At 48.0% G+C, this 12,173-nt stretch overlaps 1 long non-coding RNA gene across 1 annotated transcript; it reads left to right on the plus strand.

The window, feature by feature from the left end:
* Positions 1–1,257: 1,257 nt before the first annotated feature.
* Positions 1,258–4,808, plus strand: LOC139552605 (uncharacterized). The gene is made up of 2 exons (XR_011670457.1): positions 1,258–1,751; positions 1,784–4,808. It is a non-coding gene; the product is annotated as an uncharacterized lncRNA (long non-coding RNA).
* Positions 4,809–12,173: the final 7,365 nt, after the last annotated feature.

Consider the following 12,173-nt stretch of genomic DNA (forward strand, 5'->3'; position numbering starts at 1 on the left):
GTGAGGGGGGGCTAGTATCTAAAGGGTGTCTATTCCCCTGAGGGGGGGCTAGTATCTAAAAGGGTGTCTATTCCAGTGAGGGGGGGCTAGTATCTAAAGGGTGTCTATTCCAGTGAGGGGGGGCTAGTATCTAAAGGGTGTCTATTCCAGTGAGGGGGGGCTAGTATCTGAAGGGAGTCTATTCCAGTGAGGGGGGGCTAGTATCTGAAGGGTGTCTATTCCGCTGAGGGGGGGCTAGTATCTGAAGGGTGTCTATTCCAGTGAGGGGGGGCTAGTATCTGAAGGGTGTCTATTCCGCTGAGGGGGGGCTAGTATCTGAAGGGTGTCTATTCCAGTGAGGGGGGGCTAGTATCTGAAGGGTGTCTATTCCGCTGAGGGGGGGCTAGTATCTGAAGGGTGTCTATTCCAGTGAGGGGGGGCTAGTATCTGAAGGGTGTCTATTCCAGTGAGGGGGGGCTAGTATCTGAAGGGTGTCTATTCCGCTGAGGGGGGGCTAGTATCTGAAGGGTGTCTATTCCAGTGAGGGGGGGCTAGTATCTGAAGGGTGTCTATTCCGCTGAGGGGGGGCTAGTATCTGAAGGGTGTCTATTCCAGTGAGGGGGGGCTAGTATCTGAAGGGTGTCTATTCCAGTGAGGGGGGGCTAGTATCTAAAGGGTGTCTATTCCGCTGAGGGGGGGCTAGTATCTAAAGGGAGTCTATTCCAGTGAGGGGGGGCTAGTATCTGAAGGGTGTCTATTCCAGTGAGGGGGGGCTAGTATCTGAAGGGTGTCTATTCCGCTGAGGGGGGGGCTAGTATCTGAAGGGTGTCTATTCCGCTGAGGGGGGGCTAGTATCTAAAGGGTGTCTATTCCGCTGAGGGGGGGCTAGTATCTAAAGGGTGTCTATTCCAGTGAGGGGGGGCTAGTATCTGAAGGGTGTCTATTCCGCTGAGGGGGGGCTAGTATCTGAAGGGTGTCTATTCCGCTGAGGGGGGGCTAGTATCTAAAGGGTGTCTATTCCGCTGAGGGGGGGCTAGTATCTAAAGGGTGTCTATTCCAGTGAGGGGGGGCTAGTATCTAAAGGGTGTCTATTCCAGTGAGGGGGGGCTAGTATCTGAAGGGTGTCTATTCCGCTGAGGGGGGGCTAGTATCTAAAGGGTGTCTATTCCGCTGAGGGGGGGCTAGTATCTAAAGGGTGTCTATTCCGCTGAGGGGGGGCTAGTATCTAAAGGGTGTCTATTCCAGTGAGGGGGGGGGGCTAGTATCTAAAGGGTGTCTATTCCGCTGAGGGGGGGCTAGTATCTAAAGGGTGTCTATTCCAGTGAGGGGGGGCTAGTATCTAAAGGGTGTCTATTCCCCTGAGGGGGGGCTAGTATCTAAAGGGTGTCTATTCCCCTGAGGGGGGGCTAGTATCTAAAGGGTGTCTATTCCCCTGAGGGGGGGCTAGTATCTAAAGGGTGTCTATTCCAGTGAGGGGGGGCCTAACCCTAAAATGTCTGACTTGACTGTATCTGTTGTGACTTACCTGAAGAAATTAAGATGCTTTTGAGGTTTCATAGAGAAATACTGGTCCTGTGAAGTTACATGAGGTTTCAGAGAGAAGTACTGGTCCTGTGACATTACATGAGGTTTCAGAGAGAAGTACTGGTCCTGTGACATGAGGTTCCAGAGAAGTACTGGTCCTGTGACATGAGGTTTCAGAGAGAAGTACTGGTCCTGTGACGTTACATGAGGTTTCAGAGAGAAGTACTGGTCCTGTGACATTACATGAGGTTTCAGAGAAGTACTGGTCCTGTGACATGAGGTTTCAGAGAGAAGTACTGGTCCTGTGACGTTACATGAGGTTTCAGAGAGAAGTACTGGTCCTGTGACATTACATGAGGTTTCAGAGAGAAGTACTGGTCCTGTGACGTTACATGAGGTTTCAGAGAGAAGTACTGGTCCTGTGACGTTACATGAGGTTTCAGAGAGAAGTACTGGTCCTGTGACATGAGGTTTCAGAGAGAAGTACTGGTCCTGTGACATGAGGTTCCAGAGAGAAGTACTGGTCCTGTGACGTTGCATCCCAAATGGCACCCTTTTCCCTATTTAGTGCACTTCCTATGGACCCTGGTCGAAAGCAGTGCACTAATAATGTGCCATTTAAAACTCACTGTATCTCCTAATACAAAAGGCCTGACACCTAATCACGCTGTGCTTTAAGACAGGGGGGTTCCCAAAATGGGGTCTGAGTTCATCACGCTGTGCTTTAGGACAGGGGGTTCCAAAATGGGGTCTGAGTTCATCACGCTGTGCTTTAGGACAGGGGGTTCCAAAATGGGGTCTGAGTTCATCACGCTGTGCTTTAGGACAGGGGGTTCCAAAATGGGGTCTGAGTTCATCACGCTGTGCTTTAGGACAGGGGGTTCCAAAATGGGGTCTGAGTTCATCACGCTGTGCTTTAGGACAGGGGGTTCCAAAATGGGTCTGAGGTCACCACGCTGTGCTTTAGGACAGGGGGTTCCAAAATGGGGTCTGAGGTACTGCAGGGGGTCCACAATGTATGTACGAATATTTTTGTGGAAGAGTTATATTTTTTGGGGGGGGGTGAAAAATGATTTTATGAATATCGCTAGCTACAACAGAATACCATGTGTGTCTCTGCTGCCAGTCTGAAGGAAGTCGGAGGTAGTTTCACAAGTCAATGCTAACTAGCGTTAGCACAATGACTGGAAGTCTACAGGAACAGTTAGTATGCTAGCTGTTCCTGTTAATCCGACTACTAAATTAGATCAATGGCTTCATTGCCAAAATCTCCCAACTATCCCTTTTAATATGGAAGAAGTTAGTCATTGGCGTTAATTACAAGGGTTTTAATGTAAATGTTTCTCTACATTATTAGGCGGAGCGTCTAAGTGGTCATTTTCGGGATGGAAAGACGACCAAAACCAGATACACAGCATTCAAAAAAAAATATTGAATTATAGTTTTTCTTTACATAACACCATCTTTCAGAACTAGCAATCAAATAAAAGCTAGACAGTCCTGGAGAATCAAATTCCCAAAACCAGCATTCAGGGCATGTCATTTTGATTTAGTTATGTTTTGGCCGAGGAACACCGTATTAGAATAGCAGGAAATTAGCTTTAAAATGGACAAATCTTCTTTCGGGTTAAATGTCAACCTAATTTAACATTTTTTCCAACAGTACCATTTTTCTCTACGCTGCCAAGATGACTTGACCTTTCTAGGTAATAGACTGTTAGTTTACACGTCCTCTTGCAATTAACTGCAGGTAGTTAAAAATTAATGAAGCTACCAAATCTATTCATTTTAAAATGTTGATTTACTTCTGCTTGCCATTATTATGTACGTGATGAAACAAGACGTGACTTTTTAATGTTTTTGCTAACATATGATGGGGGTCCCTTTGTCGCCGGTTTGTCTGGACGGGGGTCCCTGGGCGACGGGGGTGTCTGGGTAATGGGTTTGTCTGGACGGGGGTGTCTGGGTTTGCCTGGGCGGGGTCTGTAACAGCAGAACTCTGTCTTCAATGGCCCCCTATTCACTCCAGGACACCAGTGACCAGGGCCTATAGAGCACTAGATGGACCGTTTCAGGACAGACCCAGTAACATTGGAACAAGCGGATGGAGAAACTAACCACTGATCTGATTAGTAACTTTGTCAGAATGACTGGATTAACCAACATTTGGCTCTGAAATGGAACCCTATTCCCTATATAGTGCACTACTTTAGACCAGAGCCCTATGACACCCTATTCCCTATATAGTGTACTACTTTAGACCAGAGCCCTATGACACCCTATTCCCTATATAGTGTCCTGCTTTTGATGCTGTAGTGCCTTATCTAGGGAATAGGGTGCGCCCTTTGAAACCTAAGATATAACACTTGTGTGTACAGTATAAATAAAAAAATAGAAAACTATTTTAAAATACATAGGACATTGCTGTCTAGCATTTTGTATTTAAATTATTTATTTTTTTAGATATCGTACTAATGCTATATTGACATGCATATATAAATGTGTACATGTGGCATTAACAGATATTTCGGTAACACTAGACACCCAGCGTCATGATATGACACTGTCACAACCATCTCATAACTGTTGACATAACTTGTCATAACACTCGATGTATATTTACACATGTTGTGACATTTTGTTAGTTCATGGCTGGTTATGACACCTGCATAAGTGTCCAAACCAACCTTTTATTAAAATGTGTTTTCCCCTGCCAAGGAGTTTCCTTTCGTTTTGAAAGTTTGTTAAGTCCGTTGTTGTAATGGGTTCTTTCGTCATATGATTTTTCTGATTTTAAATAACTTGTAGAAAATACACTTTATAACATTGTCATGAAGCATTATGACATAATTATATAAGCCAGACAGGCCAATCACGTACAAGTCCTGATGTCAGTCATCAGTCACATTGAGGATGTCTGGTCCTGCTCCTGAATTCATCCCAGTCATCAGAAACAGAGCATTGAGGGGGTAGGTGCATGTCTGACATCAATGTGTACGCAATTAACATGATAATTTAATACGGTTAATTTCAGAAAAGGTTATGTAACATTTAGCCTACTGGTGAACAGTATGTTATGGTGTAATGGAATGCTTTGCCTTGTGTTGTAGGTTTGAACTCCTGTGGAGGTGTTAAAACCAGTCATAAAATAACACAATATATGTCACAAAGGTCGAAGTATGTCATGACAGTGTTATGAACATGTTATGACACTGGGTGTCAAGTAAAGTGTTACCGATATTTGTAAATAGGTGATTGTAAAGAGGTGTTTTATATTGAATAAAATGACACCACTGGATTCTTGACTTTCACAGCAGGGGTGTGTTCATTAGGCTACACCGTCTTCCACAGCAGGGGTGTGTTCATTAGGCTACACCGACTTCCACAGCAGGGGTGTGTTCATTAGGCTACGCCGTCTTCCACAGCAGGGGTGTGCTCATTAGGCTACACCGACTTCCAGAGCAGGGGTGTGTTCATTAGGCTACACCGACTTCCACAGCAGGGGTGTGTTCATTAGGCTACACCGACTTCCAGAGCAGGGGTGTGTTCATTAGGCTTCACCGACTTCCACAGCAGGGGTGTGTTCATTAGGCTACGCCGTCTTCCACAGCAGGGGTGTGTTCATTAGGCTACACCGACTTCCACAGCAGGGGTGTGTTCATTAGGCTACACCGACTTCCAGAGCAGGGGTGTGTTCATTAGGCTACACCGACTTCCACAGCAGGGGTGTGTTCATTAGGCTACGCCGTCTTCCACAGCAGGGGTGTGTTCATTAGGCTACACCGACTTCCACAGCAGGGGTGTGTTCATTAGGCTACACCGACTTCCAGAGCAGGGGTGTGTTCATTAGGCTACACCGACTTCCACAGCAGGGGTGTGTTCATTAGGCTACACCGACTTCCAGAGCAGGGGTGTGTTCATTAGGCTTCACCGACTTCCACAGCAGGGGTGTGTTCATTAGGCTACGCCGTCTTCCACAGCAGGGGTGTGTTCATTAGGCTACGCCGACTTCCAGAGCAGGGGTGTGTTCATTAGGCTACACCGACTTCCACAGCAGGGGTGTGTTCATTAGGCTACACCGACTTCCAGAGCAGGGGTGTGTTCATTAGGCTACGCGGACTTCCACAGCAGGGGTGTGTTCATTAGGCTACGCCGTCTTCCACAGCAGGGGTGTGTTCATTAGGCTACACCGACTTCCACAGCAGGGGTGTGTTCATTAGGCTACGCCGTCTTCCACAGCAGGGGTGTGTTCATTAGGCTACACCGACTTTCAGAGCAGGGGTGTGTTCATTAGGCTACGCCGACTTCCACAGCAGGGGTGTGTTCATTAGGCTACACCGACTTCCAGAGCAGGGGTGTGTTCATTAGGCTTCACCGACTTCCACAGCAGGGGTGTGTTCATTAAGCTACGCCTACTTCCACAGCAGGGGTGTGTTCATTAGGCTACGCCTACTTCCACAGCAGGGGTGTGTTCATTAGGCTACACCGACTTTCAGAGCATGGGTGTGTTCATTAGGCTACACCGACTTCCAGAGCAGGGGTGTGTTCATTAGGCTTCACCGACTTCCACAGCAGGGGTGTGTTCATTAAGCTACGCCTACTTCCACAGCAGGGGTGTGTTCATTAGGCTACGCCTACTTCCACAGCAGGGGTGTGTTCATTAGGCTACACCGACTTCCACAGCAGGGGTGTGTTCATTAGGCTACACCGACTTTCACAGCAGGGGTGTGTTCATTAGGCTACGCCTACTTCCACAGCAGGGGTGTGTTCATTAGGCTACACCGACTTCCACAGCAGGGGTGTGTTCATTAGGCTACACCAACTTCCACAGCAGGGGTGTGTTCATTAGGCTACACCGACTTCCACAGCAGGGGTGTGTTCATTAGGCTACACCAACTTCCACAGCAGGGGTGTGTTCATTAGGCTACACCGACTTCCACAGCAGGGGTGTGTTCATTAGGCTACACCAACTTCCACAGCAGGGGTGTGTTCATTAGGCTACACCAACTTCCACAGCAGGGGTGTGTTCATTAGGCTACGCCTACTTCCACAGTGTTGGACACAGAAGGCTTTTACTTCGCTTCACATAGATTGAATAAATGACTGCTATAGCCTACCGCCGTCACGCATTCGCACTTCTTTCATATTAACTGAGTTCTATTGGCTGCTGTATTTAACATTCAGCAAACAAGCCCTTGTGTTCCTCTTTGAATTGTCCTTTGGTATAAGAAACGCTAGTCCTTTGGTATAAGAAACGCTAACAAAAATAATGTCCAGCAAGCTATTCTAGTCTAGCTTTTTCTGCATGGGACTCTAAGAGCTAATGAGCGTTTAAGGAGACAGGCCAGCGGAGCACAAGGGAAGATGAAGGGGATACCTAGTCAGTTGGAAAGGGAAAGGGGGATACCTAGTCAGTTGGAAAGGGGGATACCTAGTCAGTTGGAAAGGGGGATACCTAGTCAGTTGGAAAGGGAAAGGGGGATACCTAGTCAGTTGGAAAGGGAAAGGGGGATACCTAGTCAGTTGGAAAGGGGGATACTTGGTCAGTTGGAAAGGGAAAGGAGGATACTTGGTCAGTTGGAAAGGGAAAGGAGGATACCTAGTCAGTTGGAAAGGGAAAGGGGGATACCTAGTCAGTTGGAAAGGGGGATACCTAGTCAGTTGGAAAGGGAAAGGGGGGTACCTAGTCAGTTGTACAACTGAATGCATTCAACTGAAATGTCTTCTGCATTTAACTCTCTGAATCAGAGACGTGCGGAGGCCTGACATGCTCGCATATTGCGCAAGAGACTGAGGCTATAAATTACAATCTCATTATGCATAACCCATCATTAATTAGCTAAGTATAAGGCTATTATTGAATTTATTTGAAAGAGGTAGGCTAGGATGTCTATATATCAATCTAGAACAGGATTATCTATGTTGGATGCAATTTGAATGGAGTTGATGGAGAGAGATACAGTGCTCTGATTTTAATGCAACGATATTTGAGTGATGGGGTGTTTTAAATCTCTGCAGCTGCAATTTAAAAAATCTTTACAATTAAAAAAACAAGGTGACCTCACGACGGCCGAATGGAGATGCGGAAATTAGACGCGCATTCGATCGACCTTTTCCACGTTTTGTTACGTTAAATTTATTCTAAAATGGATTTAAATTGTTTTTCTCCTTTTATCAATCTACACACAACACCCCATAATGACAAAGCAAAAACAAGTTTTTATAAATCTTTGAATTTATAAAAAAATGTAACAAATATTCAGACCTTTTATTCAGTACTTTGTTGAAGCACCTTTGGCAGCGATTACAGCCTCGAATCTTCTTGGGTATGACGCTACAAGCTTGGCACACCTGTATTTGGGGAGTTTCTCCCATTCTCTGGGTAGATGGGGAGCGTCGCCGCACAGCTATTTTCAGGTCTCTCCAGAGATGTTCGATCGAGTTCAAGTCCGGGCTCTGGCTGGGCCACTCAAGGACGTTCAGAGACTTGTCCCGAAGCCCCTCCTGCATTGACTTGGCTGTGTGCTTGGGGTCGTTGTCCTGTTGGAAGGTGAACCTTCGCCCCAGTCTGAGGTCCTGAGCGCTCTGGAGCAGGTTTTCATCAAGGCTCTCTGTACTTTTCTCTGTTCATCTTTCCCTCGATCCGGACTAGTCTCCCAGTCCCTGCCGCTGAATAACATCCCCACAACATGATGCTTCCACCACCATGCTTCACCGTAGGGATGGTGCCAGGTTTCCTCCAGAGGGGACCCTTTCTATTCAGGCTAAAGAGTTCAATCTTGGTTTTATCAGAGCAGAGAATCTTGTTTCTCATGGTAAGAGTCCTTGAGGTCTCTTTTGGCAAACTCCAAGCAGGCTGTCATCTGCCTTTTTACTGAGGAATGGCTTCGTTCTGGCCACTCTAACAGGCTGAGTTGGTGGAGTGCTGCAAAGATGGGAGAACCTTCCAGAAGGACAACCGTCTCCACAGAGGATTTCTGGAGCTCTGTCAGAGTGGCATCAGGTTCTTGGTCACCTCCCTGACCAAGGCCCTTCTCCCCTGATTTCTCAGTTTGGCCGGGATGCCAGCTCTTGGAAGAGTCTTGGTGGTTCCAAACTAATTCCATTTAAGAATGGAGGCCACTGTGTTCAATGCTGCAGACGTGTTTGTACCCTTCCCCAGATCTGTGCCTCGACACAATCCTGTCTCAGAGCTCTACGGACAATTCCTTCAATCTCATGGCGTGGTTTTTGCTCTGACATGCACTGTCAACTGTGGGACCTTATATAGACAGGTGTGTGCCTTTCCAAATCATGTCCAATCAATTGAATTTACGATAAGTGGACTCCAATCAAGTTGTAGAAACATCAAGGACGATCAACGGAAACAGGATGCACCTGACCTCAATTTTGAGTCTCATTGCAAAGCGTCTGAATACTTATGTAAATAAGGTAATTCTGTTTTTTTTTTATGTTCAAACATTTTCTAAACGGTTTTCCCTTTGTAATTATCGTATTGTGTGTAAATTGAGGTACATTTATTTAATCAATTTCAGAATAAGGCTGTAATGTAACAAAGTGGAAAAAAGGAAGGGGTCTGATATCTTTCCGAATGCACTTCATTCTGTCTTTATATTACTGTAGCGTAGGCTGTGCTGCAGCAAATATTGGTCTACCCGTCACATCGAAAATAAGTTACCATGAGATGATAGGACTACATCCCGAGATGGGCTGTCTGTCCCTCCATCCTGAGATGGGTTGTCTGTCCCTCCATCCTGAGATGGGCTGTCTGTCCCTCCATCCTGAGATGGGCCGTCTGTCCCTCCATCCTGAGATGGGCCGTCTGTCCCTCCATCCTGAGATGGGCCGTCTGTCCCTCCATCCTGAGATGGGCCGTCTGTCCCTCCATCCCGAGATGGGCCGTCTGTCCCTCCATCCCGAGATGGGCCGTCTGTCCCTCCATCCCGAGATGGGCCGTCTGTCCCTCCATCCCGAGATGGGCCGTCTGTCCCTCCATCCTGAGATGGGCCGTCTGTCCCTCCATCCTGAGATGGGCCGTCTGTCCCTCCATCCTGAGATGGGCTGTCTGTCCCTCCATCCTGAGATGGGCTGTCTGTCCCTCCATCCTGAGATGGGCTGTCTGTCCCTCCATCCTGAGATGGGCTGTCTGTCCCTCCATCCTGAGCATTAATGATTCATCATTCAGAGGCCGTAGAGAAGCCAGATTTAGACATCACATAAAATGTAACAGTTCCATTTCACACCATGCTGTTCATATAAATAATTTATTATAATTTACCGGTTTCTCTCAGTTATTTATCCTGGGAAAAAGGAGTGGTTTTGTGCGCTAAATTTCGGTAACGGGGTTCCTGCCATTCAACCCTAATAGGCACCGAGAAGGTGCAGAGACAACACCTCAGGAAAAAACTCATACCTGAGAAAGCCCAATACGATCTGTTTAATGAGCCGTGTTCTAAAAAGGCAACAGGTGAAAAGCCATTGGCACTGTTTTTAATTTATATTGGCTAATAGCAGTAATGCCAAATTCAATGTTTCACCCAATATTTTTTTGTTGTTGATACCTTAAGACTTAAGGAGTCATAAATAGCTAAATGATCCTCGGTTTGACCTTCTTAAAACAATTCCATGTGTTAGTTTAGAACCCCCGGCTTAGATGCATATTGGTAAATCGTTACAATCCCTATGTCAATATATCCCGGCAGTAGGACAGCTACGTAACTGGTACGTCCTGGCCCTGCTCCATGGAGGGTTGTCAAGAGCAAAGAGTTCCTCAGCCCCTCGCTGCCGTAAATTGAAACAATCGCAGTAAAAAACAGGATGAGGAAAAGCCAAAAGCGTTGTGGACTCGGGAGTACCAGATAGCTGTCTGGGGCGCTGACACCTGGTGAGGGCTACCCCCTCTTCCCTAAGATCCAGAAAGTCTCTAGCTCAATGAGACGTGTTCTCTATAGGAGAGCCAAGTCGTCTTTTCCATGTAGAGGGGGGGAGACACACAGAATCCTTAAAAGGGCTGAGGGGGCTTAAAAGGGCTGTCCTCCCATAGAATGGGGGAGCTGAATAGTTAGGGTTTCCCCCGCCTGGTTGTATAGAGTAGCCGCACCAGGGCGGAGAGGGAGTGAGGCACTCTGCTGAACAGAGAATAGGGTTTTGTCTTAACACAGCTCAACCTTCCCACCTCTGCGAATCTCCAAGAGGGGAAGGAGTAGCAACAGTTAAACCCAAAGAGAGAGGGTAGGGCAGGAAGCCGTAGGTTGGCTGACCCTTCGTACCTCCCTGTGGAGGGGCTGGTCCTTGTTGCAACCCAAAGAGAGAAGGTAGGGCAGGGAGCCGTAGGTTGGATGACCCTTCGTACCTCCCTGTGGAGGGGCTGGTCCTTGTTGCAACCCAAAGAGAGAGGGTAGGGCAGGGAGCCGTAGGTTGGCTGACCCTTCGTACCTCCCTGTGGAGGGGCTGGTCCTTGTTGCAACCCAAAGAGAGAGGGTAGGGCAGGGAGCCGTAGGTTGGCTGACCCTTCGTACCTCCCTGTGGAGGGGCTGGTCCTTGTTGCAACCCAAAGAGAGAAGGTAGGGCAGGGAGCCGTAGGTTGGATGACCCTTCGTACCTCCCTGTGGAGGGGCTGGTCCTTGTTGCAACCCAAAGAGAGAGGGTAGGGCAGGGAGCCGTAGGTTGGCTGACCCTTCGTACCTCCCTGTGGAGGGGCTGGTCCTTGTTGCAACCCAAAGAGAGAGGGTAGGGCAGGGAGCCGTAGGTTGGCTGACCCTTCGTACCTCCCTGTGGATGGGCTGGTCCTTGTTGCAACCCAAAGAGAGAGGGTAGGGCAGGGAGCCGTAGGTTGGCTGACCCTTCGTACCTCCCTGTGGAGGGGCTGGTCCTTGTTGCAACCCAAAGAGAGAGGGTAGGGCAGGGAGCTGTAGATTCTGGCTGACCCTTCGTACCTCCCTGTGGAGGGGCTGGTCCTTGTTGCCGCGTAAGACTGCTTCCCTACAGGTTTGGCCTGGTTCATGGGCCTAGCATGAGTTTTGGCAGACTGCTGCATCAACTCAATCCCCCAAGGCCAGCTTGTCGTCTCCTCCCAGCTGTGAGGCTGGGGCGAGATGCAGGAACCAATGGGCTGCCATGGGGCCTGCATCATTGGCAATTCTTTTGTCGCTATTGAAAAGAGAACCCAGTAGAAAATGTATGATTTCATAACGAACTGAAGCTTGCATCCCCTCGTAATCGACAGCCAATCTTTAGGGAGTAACTGTGTCTGCTTTTTCATTCTCCGCTATGAGAAGCCAGATGACTCTCACTCACCTGAGGTAGTGTGACACTCTGGTGGCTTCACAGAGAGCCGCTTTTATTGAAATAACACAACCCTGTGCCCCTGGTTTAAAGGGGACGGAGTCTTATATCTGGAGGCAAAGTGCTGTGTGCATGGAGTGGGGACTGACATTTACTTGTTCAGTCTCGGCTTGAACCTCAAAAGAGCTTTAACTAGTGTTATGTGACCTATGCCAGCGAGCCAAGCTACCAGTGTGCTTGCTGAGGCAGGCCGTGTGAGCGTTACACCTAGCCTAGGTTAGCAGCCAACCATGCCGCGTTAGCTAGCCTGTTTCAAGCCGTCTCGTGGACCGGATCACCTCATAGCGGGGCTGGTTCACTTAGTAGGCACAAAGCAACTCAATACT

This window comes from Salvelinus alpinus, chromosome 2, assembly GCF_045679555.1.
Source record: "Salvelinus alpinus chromosome 2, SLU_Salpinus.1, whole genome shotgun sequence".
Lineage (NCBI taxonomy): Eukaryota > Metazoa > Chordata > Actinopteri > Salmoniformes > Salmonidae > Salvelinus > Salvelinus alpinus.